This window comes from Oncorhynchus nerka, linkage group LG2 (genome assembly GCF_034236695.1).
Source record: "Oncorhynchus nerka isolate Pitt River linkage group LG2, Oner_Uvic_2.0, whole genome shotgun sequence".
Lineage (NCBI taxonomy): Eukaryota > Metazoa > Chordata > Actinopteri > Salmoniformes > Salmonidae > Oncorhynchus > Oncorhynchus nerka.
In genome coordinates this window covers 90,845,902-90,860,036 of record NC_088397.1, presented here as the reverse complement: position 1 = coordinate 90,860,036, position 14,135 = coordinate 90,845,902, and positions in this window count along the sequence as shown.

Below are 14,135 nucleotides of genomic sequence, written 5' to 3'. Positions count from 1 at the left end.
AATGACCGTTGAAATGGATAGCCTACTCATGTATAGTAGGTGTCGAAACGGAAAGGCTACTGTTGAATAGAATAAACCTACCAAAGAATATATTGAAATTTAAAGCAATATTTTCTTCCAAGAAAAATAAAGCTGTGCTAATCACAACGGATCAGCAGGACAAGTTGAGACAAGATACAAAAATGTCAGACCTGGCCTACGGAACATATTTTAAAAGGTCACACAATTGTATAGAATGGTTTATTTTTTTAATCACGTCACACATTTGGTTGACTCATATGAGCTCTTAAAGGTGCCAAACATGTATTTGAACCAATAATGTCAGACCTGGCCTACGGAACATATTTTAAAAGGTCACATGACTGTATTATTGTTGTTTTAAATTATCACGGCACACATTTGGTTCAGTGTTGCCAACTTAGCGACTTTGTTGCCATATTTAGCAAATATTCAGACCCCTCTAGCGACATATTTTCAAAAAAGCTACTTTTTCTGGTGTTATTGGAGACTTTTGGAGACGTTCTTACTCTTCTCAACGAGCAGCGGGTGCTGGCGTGGGGCGTGGGTCCCACCCCGACCCAAAGCACTCACAAGTGGCCCAGTCCTCGCGCAGCAGTCCCTCCCAGCTGCAGTCAGAGCGGGAGATGTTCACCCTTCTGTGTCTAGACTGCAAATGAATCCCGCATGGCTTATATAAAAAAAATTTTTTTTTAAATATGTCCAGACTAGTTACCATCATTTTCTCAAGTTGCCATTGACAGTTTTTTCTATTGTCTCTTTTTGGTCCATGTAGATTGTATACAAAAAAATGTAAAAAATATTATGGTTAAAAATGTTCATGTTTTACTGTGACTTGTTGTAGGCTCCCAAATGGACCATAAGGTTAAAAACCAAACCAAATTAAGAAAACTAAGCTAAAAAACGTTTTTTTTAAATACATAAGTAACTCCGCCAGAGTGTCTATTTTGGGTCACTTTTGTCAGTCCCAAGCCCGGTTAAAGGAGGAGTGTTGGAATTGTGACATAAAAAAAACAAGAATCGACAGAAGAAAGTTAATTTGTAGTTCTAAACATATTTAGGGTGTTTTTTACTCACTTTGTCTCTCGCACGATGTTATTCCCCTCTCCTACAGCATCCAACACAATTATGCTAATTAGGCGATGACGTCATTTAGCGACTTCTAGCAACATTTAGGACAGCCAATAGCTACTTTCCTTACTGAGGAGTTGGCAACACTCATAAGACCTTCGCCTCTCCCGAGTCCGTACGGGAGTTGTAGTGATGGGACAAGACTTTCTACCTATTTGATATTGTAAGGAATTGCTATTTCGTATGCAAGTGACTAACTTACTGCTAATTACATGGCTACAACTCACAGTAAAGCCTGTGGGGTCCCCCACAGGATAGCTCCCACATTACACACATAATCTCCTTTTTATTTTTAACCGAACACTGTGCCCGAAGAAGATCCTACGATGACGGACAGACAACTGAGCCAATGGCGGAAGACTACAGACTACAACCAGCTGAACCAATCCGGAGATCCGATCTTCCTAGGGTCAACCTACTTTCTGTGACGTATATAAGAGCTGTGCTGACTGTTTACGCTCTCTCTGCCTGCCGTTCCACACGAACTAACGGAAGAGCCGTATTTACGTGTACCAGATATTCTCCCTCTGAAATAAACTGTCGCTTGTCGTACAATTTTAACACCTGGTCTGAATCGATCCTTAACCGGCTCACCCTTCTAATATCCTTTTATCAACAAAACATGGTAGCCAGAGGATGGTTGAATAACGGTCCGGTCGAAGTGAGTTGATTGGGTGTGAGAAGGAGAGTGACGGAAGGACGGTTCCAAAAAGAGACGGGTGAAAGAAATTGGGAGGACAATAATTCTGCTCAACTCGGGAAACTGATCTAAAAGGTGCACCATAAACAAGGTAAGCAAAACCTGTTAAATCAAACTTTGCATATTGTCGTATAGTCTGTCTAAATTCTGATCAGTATTTCCGAGTAAGTATGAATTCTTGTGTAAATTTATAATTTGCTGACGAGTCAAAGAACAGTAGAGTGAACATATGTGGTACGAGCCAGCGACGGCTGGTGTGATATAAATCATTGATGAGATATCAGTAAGGGGATAGCTGATTACTATTCATTAAATCTGGCGCCGAGGGGATAGATTGTGTAATTTTGTCCCGTGACCCGGTCAGCGCAGTCTGATAGCTTTCAATGATGAGAGATCACTTAAAGGCCTAAAAAGTTCCAATAGGGATCGGACATATATAAATTCAGTTCCGATAGGGGTTGGACATGTGTGTATTAATTCTGATAGGGGTTAGTGTGATATAAATCAGGAATAGAGATCGGTAAGGGGATAGTTAATTACTATTCATTAAATCTGGCACCGAGGGGGGAAAGTGTCATTTTCTCCTGCGACCCGGCACGGCACAGTCCGATAGAAATTCACTGATAAGGATCGGCTTTCAGGGGTCAGAGAGATAACGTGTATTAATTTTGATATTGTTAATTCGATAGGGGTCAGTAGGGGATAGAGTTGGATTCTAGAGTTGAATTCTATCCAGTAAATCCGCTTAGTTCGGTCTGATAGGGGTCGATTAATAAGAAATCAGAGATATAACCTGTAATTGTGTGTTTTGTCTTGTTTTGTCTATTTGTAACTGTTTAAATGAAAATGAAAGGTGGTTGTAATTGTTTCCATTAAGATTGTTGGTGGTCACATAGAGAGAGAGAGATAGAATTATATAATAAGGATTATTGGATAAATCCGAAACTTCTATATTGTATGTATCAATGACTTCTGTGTTGGATGTATAATCAGGAATGAAATGACTGATGTATAATTGAAATAATATCTGAACATAATATTTGAAAGTTGAGACTAATTAGTCGAATAGATCCCTTGGTTGTGCGCTCCACAAATCCCATACCGACTCATGCGTTTTTCTCGAACTAAAACATACAAAGGAGAAGCTCAGAGATAAGACAGAGCACGTGTAGCAGTGTCTCTTCAGTATATCGTGGGTATTAATCAACGTCGGGCGAAGTATATGCTAACTATATTCAGATAGAAGGAGAGGATTACGATTAAAACTACGATTAAATTCGATTGAATTAAATTTAATTACGACTAAAGCAAATTCACAATGGCGACCCCCAATACTCCAAAACTGAGGTTTAATGAGTTTTTAGAACAAAAAATAGAATATAGATCAGGGGGAAAGGGACAATGGAAGCACATGAAGAAAGTTTGGGAGGGTTTAAAGCTAAAATGGACACAGGAAGGTCATTTAGGAGGAGGACCGCCATCCGCAGTTCAGCTGAAAACAATGGAATGTGGGTTAAAAGAGACGTTGCAGGAAGCTAGAGAGAAAGAGACAGAAAAGAACAAAATTCAAGTATTTAAGAAAGAAGGGTCAGATACGAAGGGAGCGAGATTAATGAGAATCCTAATTGAGGGAAAACTTTGGGCGTTTAAATTAGTGCTATTTTCTGTTGTTCAGATGCCGGAGTAACAAATACAGATAACTGTAAATTGGGTCTATTTGCGGAGAATCTCAGTTCCATAGCATTGGTGGTTCAGTGGTGGAGTTCTCGCCTGCCACGTGGGAGGCCGGGGTTCGGTTCCCAGCTGAGGTGTAAAGAATAGTTATATATGTCTGAGTCTTTGGTTGTAATTGAACTGGTTGTTTTGCAGAGAAAGTTATAGTCACTAGTATTGGTATAAGATATAAACTGAACGTTTTAAATAGTTTGTTTGGTTCAAATTGAAAGACTAATTCATTCAACTTAATATAAGAACGGAGATTTTGATGCAAGGCGATGTCTGTTCACTAAATGATTTGTTGGGAATAATACATTGGGAAAAGAGTCGTAATTAAAATGCTAATTCAAAGACGAGACAGTAACTTAAATCAAATTAATTCTGAATAATAACGAGGGAACAATTACGATAGATTTGTGTCCATCGAAATGTTTTTATAAGATTAGCGAATTGAGAGATGTTGATTGATGTTGTAAACTCTAAATCAGGATTCAACAGATGTGATAAATTAGGTTTGGTTTATCGAACCCGAAATACTGTTGTTGCAGACAGCCAACCATTATTTACAATGAGTTGAAAATCGTTGCGAAATAAGTCAAGATTGAGCGCTTGTTGATGACATCACTAGCGAGGTTTCCGTCGCCACGGAAATGATGTCTTGACTGGGGGTGACAGAGAAAATGGTTAGTGTCCTTAAAAAGGAGTATGTAAATCGTCAGGAAAGATGCTAAAAACTAGCAGCTGATTCGCTGGGTGGGTATCATTGATTTGTGGCGTTTATTTGGACTGTAATTGGGCCGTGAGAGAGAGGATTGGATGTCTGAGTCATAAAACATCGTGATGGTGGATTCTGATGGTTGTTGATTTTTGGTTTGATCGTTTGAATAGCACCAGTGAATTTGAGCACTGTTTCCATTATGTGGAACGGTGTCAGGGTATTAATGGTGAAAAGCAACCTCTATGGTAAAACATAATTGTACATGTTTCGGTAAACTAGCGAGGTTGAATTTGGTTATTTGAACATTTCCCTTGATACGTAACAGGGGCAAGTTGTTTTTCCTTGAGGAGCACGCAGATGGTGTTTTGTTTTATTGAGATGTAAATGTGAGTTGAAGGAGCCAAGGGAAAATACGTTATTTTTATTAAATATCAGGGATTATAATATTGGGGAGAATGAGGCCATAAACGACCAAATTGGAAAGGCCTGGAAGTTTTGATTAATCATTAAGGTTTGCAAATATATACACATAAAACATTTGTTAGGACTATTTGTTTTGGTGCAAAGGTATTTTAAAGAGACACGCTCAAATATGGAACTTTATGAGTTTTTATTTTATGAGTTTTAAATTACACAAGTGAATTTGGATTTTAAGGATAAAGGGTTCTTTAATATGTCTAGTGTAGTATAGAACTTGACTATAAAAGGGTGGGTTGACTCATGGACCTTATCATGACTGTCTTCTAAGGTCTGATCAGCCTTAGGGGAGAGTCATTGGTATAATGAATGTGGTCATATTGAGTACTAGATTTAAGGTAAATTCATTATAAAGGAGTTTAGGTTATGAGGTTAGGATAGGATATATATTAAGCCAATAGGGCAGGGAATTACATAGAAAAATAAGTTTCAGTTCTTAGGGGTGATAAATCACTGTAGACAAGGAATTCTGCACTCTGCAACATATATTAAATTCATGTTATTGTCAGATAGAATACTAAGAGTCCTTGAAGGAAGGATTTTGATATGATAAGCATTTGTTTTGATTTTTTTTTTTGACCATTAGGGGTTTAAAAAAAAAAAAAAAAAAAAAAATAGTATTAAATTTAACAGGTATATAGGACATCTGTGATGATTTAGGATTATTGTTAGATGGATTAAGGAAATGTAAGGACTTTAGAGATTGACACTCATAGACATGATTTTGGATAAAGTCAAACAGTTAGAAGCTTAGTGGTATTTGAGAAATATGAGAGAAAAGGTTTAAATTGGTAAATATATATTTAAGAAAATATATAAGTAGTGCAGATAGTTCTTAAGTAGATAAGAAACTTGACAGGGAATTGGTACTGGATTGACGCCCAAGGGAGAATTGGACATGTGGAAAACTAAAAGGGGCTCCTTCATGATGTCAGACATAAAGATAATATACTAATCTTACCTAAGTCATTATTTAGAGTAGGTAAGGTTGATACCTGGGCAGAGTCAGGTATCAAAAGGGGGATGGGTAAATTGTGGTCTAGGATAGGATGGGGCTTATTGGATAGGAAAAAAAAAAAAAATGTAAGCTAACAATTGGGCATAGAAGTTAAAGATATAATCAGATAAAACATATGAGAAATTGTTTGTTAACCAAGCCTGTATGTCCAGGATTGTATGCATTACAGGTGAACTACAGGTGAAGTCACTCAATCCAGTCCCAGAGGCTTGGGGACCATAGAAGACCCCTGGTGACAGCTAGCTGAAAGAGCTACCCAGATTCATATCGCACGGCGGAAGGGTAAGACATTTTTTCACTGTCGGACAATAAACAGAGTTCGGGAGAAGAACTGGAATTAACAGAATTCCGGGGGCCAACTCTCGAATGAAGTAACCCTACCTGTCCTATCACCCCTGTTTTTGTTCATAGAGGTGAAGATGTGTCTGGCTCTGGCTAAGTGATGTGTATTTTGTTCCAAAATAAGCATAAGAGATCCCTAGATCTGGGTAGATAAGAAGTTAGAATAGAGATTACACGGTAACCGACTTCGGACAGTTCTGGGATTGGAGAAGAGTGTATCCTTATAGCATGGAGGATCCCACAAGGGAGGATAGGTTTTCCATGATATGGGGAAATCTGGGAGCAATGTTGAACTTTGTAAAGGTGATGAAATCCTACTAACCATCAAAACTATTAAGCTCTCTGATGCAGGAACTCACACCCTCGGACTACAAAGGACGAGGACAGACATGATGGGTGTGTTTTCTATCAAGGTACTGCCAAGACCAGAGGTAACCGGACACACTCCTCTACCACCACTGTGTTAAAAAATACCATTCAGGTAATTAATGTTAGAGACTATTCGGCTATTGATTAATTAGAAACTGAGACTGGTTTTGATAGTAGGGACAATTTGTGGCTGTCTTATATGAGGTACACAGCTAAAACCCTGAGAGGAAAGGACTGTATTATTTGAAGTTATGCTAGACCTGTTCTGGCTACACCCATTTGCTGTAGGAGAAGGAGAGGGGTGGTTGTGTATTTTGAGAAGTTTTTACCAGGTTAAGCCCAATTCAACCCTCTGTTCCTCTTTGAGCCTTGTGTTTCCTGCAGTACCTCCTCATCGGGCCTCTTGGGGTGTTGAGGCATATGGGGGCAATTACGAGTGCATCACGGGTACAGGTAATGGCATTGATTATGGGAGATTGCCTGAAGCTGATTGCAGGAGTAACATAACCATTAATTCCACTTGGCCAGTTACAGGCCTAAACCAAACTAGTGGTCTGGCTGATGTATGGTGGATGAGTGAAGCCAAAAGAGGGCTGAGACCCATTCTTAGAGGAGAATGGCAAGGTACGTGTGGTCTGACCAGTTTGATAATTCCACTGACCATTGTTGATGTTGTTGCTGAACAGCTGCTGAGTTCTGTAACCAGGGGACCTGAAAACATTCCATCCCATGGGAGACAAATGTAGTAGTGCTCCATGGACAGAGGATGTAGTTGACATACACACTAACCTGTTGGGAGTGTCAGTGGGGATTCCTCATGAGTTTCAGGCCTTGGGTAGGAATGATGGACTCTGGCACTTACTACCTACTATGGGTCCAGCCATGGTGGATGCTGGACAGACTGCATGGATTAATTATATCTACTATGATCAACAGCGTTTTGTGAATTACTCCCGTGATGCACTCACTAGTATGTCTGAACAGCTTGAGGCCACATTTGGGGTTTCCAGACAGAATAGACTTGCCTTGGATATGCTTCTTGCCATTCAGGGGGACGTCTGCAAGATGTTCGGTAAACAATGTTGCACGTATATTCCTAATACCAGTCCAGATGATAGTTTTTAAACTTCACAATCTAAGGCGGGGTTGATGCACGATCTGCTAAGATGAGGTCCACGGGGGGGGTGGAGGAGTCTGTTCTCTTGGCCTGGTTTGGTAAGTGCACTGGTAGGATGGTTACTGGATTTCTGACCCTAATTCTTGTATTATTTGTTATTGATGTGATGTGCTGCTTGCATCATACTGTGTTTTGACAAGTCTGTTACAGATGTGGTGAGGGCTTCAGGCATGATGCCTTTGCTTGATGCTCCAGTTGGCGATGCCGATACGGAAGCATGCTTTCAGGGAGGATGGGACTGACTGATGATGACACATGGTTTGGAGTCCCTGGGTGGCAAGGAGCCCACTTGGTACAGGATAGAAGTAGCTGAGAGGACCAGATGGTTTCTAATAATTCTTTACTCTGTTTTCCATGACCAAAGTTTTATCCTACATCTTACATGTCAATAACAATAAAGTTTTATCCTGTTTTTGATAAGTGACACCCTTGGGGGGAACAAAGGCATACAACAAAGGCATATATAACTTGTTATTAGTAATAAACTTTTTATTATTTTCATGAAATGCTATGACTGCTGAAATAAAGGATAATTGAGTGACACCCTAGCTGGTGTCAAAAGGGGGGGGACCTAAATTTCACACTATTTTCTTTTGTTCTGTTTTTGAATGAGCTGTTCTCTTTTGACATGAAGGTAGTTTACACTTTGTAACTGTTATATGATTCATTGCTGAGTTTTTGTTCACACCCTTGGGGTTATTTTACATTATAGCCATTACCATATATATGATTGAATATTATCTGCTGTTGCCTTGTGTGGATGTATGTATGTGTTATGCTACCTAGCTGATTTGAACCATTCTTAAAAGTATCAGGGCCATGGAACTTTCTCATGCTGAAAAAAAATACAGAAGGGAGGGCACATTCAGAGCGTGGGGTTGCGAGAACAAGCGGTCTTTTTGGTTAGATAACAGGAGCCAGGTGCGAGATAACGGTATGGAGCATGAGACCCATCTTTCAGTTTTTGCAGCAATTTTAGGAGGGGGATCCAGTTGCTTTTAATGATTAAGCTTCTCCATTGTATGTCGTGTCCCATCAGGGATGGGAAGAGGGGGAAATTATTTTTCTTTGTGGGCCATTTCCGGATAGACATACCTAGTTTAGGATATTTTTCCTTTTTGGATTATGTCTTCGTTTTTGCTTGGAGTAATGTATCTGGACTATATCACATCTCTTAGGAGATGTGAAGAGAGGGTATCAGAAACTTTTTCCTGCTGGAAAAAGCTGCCTAATGTGGACAATAATTTTTACTTTTATTTTGAGCTGTTCTCCGCTCTGTTAAATGAGGGTTATAAAGCCAACTTAGTACATAGTGGGATTGAATGGAGAACATGATGGTAATACATAAATATCTATTTCTGTTTAATACCGTGCCTTATTTCATAGTCCTTTTGGGAGAAGTTTCTCTTTGTGTCTGGATCCAGTTAGGTTGTGTCACGTCTCTGGTGAGACGTGAAGAGAGGGTTTTGTAAGGAATTGCTATTTCGTATGCAAGTGACTAACTTACTGCTAATTACATGGCTACAACTCACAGTAAAGCCTGTGGGGTCCCCCACAGGATAGCTCCCACATTACACACATAATCTCCTTTTTATTTTTAACCGAACACTGTGCCCGAAGAAGATCCTACGATGACGGACAGACAACTGAGCCAATGGCGGAAGACTACAGACTACAACCAGCTGAACCAATCCGGAGATCCGATCTTCCTAGGGTCAACCTACTTTCTGTGACGTATATAAGAGCTGTGCTGACTGTTTACGCTCTCTCTGCCTGCCGTTCCACACGAACTAACGGAAGAGCCGTATTTACGTGTACCAGATATTCTCCCTCTGAAATAAACTGTCGCTTGTCGTACAATTTTAACACCTGGTCTGAATCGATCCTTAACCGGCTCACCCTTCTAATATCCTTTTATCAACAATATCACAAAGTTTGGGAGAAAAAGCAGGAAAAAAATAAAAATACATTCTGCGGTTCCCATGGTTATATCCTTTGGAATACAACAGGTTTTTTTCAAGAGCACTACGTAAGCCACGCCCCAGTGGACGCTGGGACACATTTTAATATGAAAACCCAATTTACAATGGGTCCTGAAATGAACACGAGTGGAGACAGAGAGCTGGTTTCAAGCACAGGGCGCAGCAGGTGTTTATTTTAAAGGACCACATGAGGAGGCAGGTAGCTGGGTCCAGGGTCAGGCAGGTGTTGATAAAAAGATATTAGAAGGGTGAGCCGGTTAAGGATCGATTCAGACCAGGTGTTAAAATTGTACGACAAGCGACAGTTTATTTCAGAGGGAGAATATCTGGTACACGTAAATACGGCTCTTCCGTTAGTTCGTGTTGGAACAGCAGGCAGAGAGCGCGTAAACAGTCAGCACAGCCCTTATATACGTCACAGAAAGTAGGTTGACCCTAGGAAGATCGGATCTCCGGATTGGTTCAGCTGGTTGTAGTCTGTAGTCTTCCGCCATTGGCTCAGTTGTCTGTCCGTCATCGTAGGATCTTCTTCGGGCACAGTGTTCGGTTAAAAAAGGGAGATTATGTGTGTAATGTGGGAGCTATCCTGTAGGGGACCCCACAGGCTTTACTGTGAGTTGTAGCCATGTAATTAGCAGTAAGTTTAGTCACCTGCATACGAAATAGCAATTCCTTACAAATCCCTCTCTTCACGTCTCCTCAGAGACGTGACACCACCTAACTAGATCCAGACACAACACAAAAACAAAAACTTCTCCCTAAGGGACTATGAAATAAGGCACGGTACTAAACAGAAATAGATATATATGTATTCCCATCATGTTCTCCATTCAATCCCACTATGTACGAAGTTGGCTTACAACCCTCATTTAACAGAGCGGAGAACAGCTCAAAATAAAAGTAAAAATTATTGTCCACATTAACCAGCTTTTCCAGCAGGAAAAAGTTTCTGATACCCTCTCTTCACATCTCCTAAGAGATGTGATATAGTCCAGATACATTACTCCAAGCAAAAACGAAGACATAATCCAAAAAGGAAAAATATCCTAAACTAGGTATGTCTATCCGGAAATGGCCCACAAAGAAAAATAATTTCCCCTCTTCCCATCCCAGATGGGACACGACATACAATGGAGAAGCTTAATCAATAAAAGCAACTGGATCCCCCTTTTTACTCCTGCTAGGGTGTCACTCAATTATCCTTTATTCCAGCAGTCATAGCATTTCATGAAAATAATAAAAAGTTTATTACTAATAACAAGTTATATATGCCTTTGTTGTATGCCTTTGTTCCCCCCAAGGGTGTCACTTATCAAAAACAGGATAAAACTTTATTGTTATTGACATGTAAGATGTAGGATAAAACTTTGGTCATGGAAAACAGAGTAAAGAATTATTAGAAACCATCTGGTCCTCTCAGCTACTTCTATCCTGTACCAAGTGGGCTCCTTGCCACCCAGGGACTCCAAACCATGTGTCATCATCAGTCAGTCCCATCCTCCCCTGAAAGCATGCTTCCGTATCGGCATCGCCAACTGGAGCATCAAGCAAAGGCATCATGCCTGAAGCCCTCACCACATCTGTAACAGACTTGTCAAAACACAGTATGATGCAAACAGCACATCACATCAATAACAAATAATACAAGAATTAGGGTCAGAAATCCAGTAACCATCCTACCAGTGCACTTACCAAACCAGGCCAAGAGAACAGACTCCTCCACCCCCCCGTGGACCTCATCTTAGCAGATAGTGCATCAACCCCGCCTTAGATTGTGAAGTTTAAAAACTATCATCTGGACTGGTATTAGGAATATACGTGCAACATTGTTTACCGAACATCTTGCAGACGTCCCCCTGACTGGCAAGAAGCATATCCAAGGCAAGTCTATTCTGTCTGGAAACCCCAAATGTGGCCTCAAGCTGTTCAGACATACTAGTGAGTGCATCACGGAGTAATTCACAAAACGCTGTTGACCATAGTAGATATAATTAATCCATGCAGTCTGTCCAGCATCCACCATGGCTGGACCCATAGTAGGTAGTAAGTGCCAGAGTCCATCATTCCTACCCAAGGCCTGAAACTCATGAGGAATCCCCACTGGCACTCCCATCAGGTTAGTGTATGTCAACTACATCCTCTGTCCATGGAGCACTACTACATCTGTCTCCCATGGGATGGAATGTTTTCAGGTCCCCTGGTTACAGAACTCAGCAGCTGTTCAGCAACAACATCAACAATGGTCCGTGGAATTATCAAACTGGTCAGACCACACGTACCTTGCCATTCTCCTCTAAGAATGGGTCTCAGCCCTCTTTGGCTCCACTGGTCCAACATACATCAGCCAGACCACTCGTTTGGTTTAGGCCTGTAACTGGCCAAGTGGAATGAATGGTTATGTTACTCCTGCAATCAGCTTCAGGCAATCTCCCATAATCAATGCCATTACCTGTACCCGTGATGCACTCGTAATTGCCCCCATATGCCTCAACACCCCAAGAGGCCCGATGAGGAGGTACTGCAGGAAACACAAGGCTCAAAGAGGAACAGAGGGTTGAATTGGGCTTAACCTGGTAAAAACTTCTCAAAATACACAACCACCCCTCTCCTTCTCCTACAGCAAATGGGTGTAGCCAGAACAGGTCTAGCATAACTTCAAATAATACAGTCCTTTCCTCTCAGGGTTTTAGCTGTGTACCTCATATAAGACAGCCACAAATTGTCCCTACTATCAAAACCAGTCTCAGTTTCTAATTGATCAATAGCCGAATAGTCTCTAACATTAATTACCTGAATGGTATTTATTAACACAGTGGTGGTAGAGGAGTGTGTCCGGTTACCTCTGGTCTTGGCAGTACCCTGATAGAAAACACACCCATCATGTCTGTCCTCGTCCTTTGTAGTCCGAGGGTGTGAGTGCCTGCATCAGAGAGCTTAATAGTTTTGATGGTTAGTAGGATTTCATCACCTTTACAAAGTTCAACATTGCTCCCAGGTTTCCCCATATCATGGAAAACCTATCCACCCTTGTGGAATCCTCCATGCTATACCGGTATCCTCTTCTCCAATCCTAGAACTGTCCGAAGTCAGTTACCATGTAATCTCTACTCTAACTTCTTGTCTACCCAGATCTAGGGATTCGTATGCTTATTTTGGAACAAAATACACATCACTTAGCCAGAGCCAGACACATCTTCACTTCTATGAACAAAAACAGGGGTGATAGGACAGGTAGGGTTACTTCATTCGAGAGTTGGCCCCCGGAATTCTGTTAATTCCAGTTCTTCTCCCGAACTCTGTTTATTGTCCGACAGTGAAAAAATGTCTTACCCTTCCGCCGTGCGATATGAATCTGGGTAGCTCTTTCAGCTAGCTGTCACCAGGGGTCTTCTATGGTCCCCAAGCCTCTGGGACTGGATTGAGTGACTTCACCTGTAATGCATAAAATCCTGGACATACAGGCTTGGTTAACAAACAATTTCTCATATGTTTTATCTGATTATATCTTTAACTTCTATGCCCAATTGTTAGCTTACATTTTTTTTTTTTTTTTTTTTCTATCCAATAAGCCCCATCCTATCCTAGACCACAATTTACCCATCCCCTTTTGATACCTGACTCTGCCCAGGTATCAACCTTACCTACTCTAAATAATGACTTAGGTAAGATTAGTATATTATCTTTATGTCTGACATCATGAAGGAGCCCTTTTAGTTTTCCACATGTCCAATTCTCCCTTGGGCGTCAATCCAGTACCAATTCCCTGTCAAGTTTGTTATCTACTTAAGAACTATCTGCGCTACTTATATATTTTCTTAAATATATATTTACCAATTTAAACCTTTTCTCTCATATTTCTCAAATACCACTAAGCTTCTAACTGTTTGACTTTATCCAAAATCATGTCTATGAGTGTCAATCTCTAAAGTCCTTACATTTCCTTAATCAACCTAACAATAATCCTAAATCATCACAGATGTCCTATATACCTGTTAAATTTAATACTATATATTTTTTTTTTAAACCCCCAATGGTCAAAAAAAAATCAAAACAAATGCTTATCATATCAAAATCCTTCCTTCAAGGACTCTCAGTATTCTATCTGACAATAACATGAATTTAATATATGTTGCAGAGTGCAGAATTCCTTGTCTACAGTGATTTATCACCCCTAAGAACTGAAATTTATTTTTCTATGTAATTCCCTGCCCTATTGGCTTAATATATATCCTATCCTAACCTCCTAACCTAAACTCCTTTATAATGAATTTACCTTAAAACTAGTACTCAATATGACCACATTCATTATACCAATGACTCTCCCCCAAGGCTGATCAGACCTTAGAAGACAGTCATGATAAGGTCCATGAGTCAACCCACCCATTTATAGTCAAGTTCTATACTACACTAGACATATTAAAGAACCCTTTATCCTTAAAATCCAAATTCACTTGTGTAATTTAAAACTCATAAAATAAAAACTCATA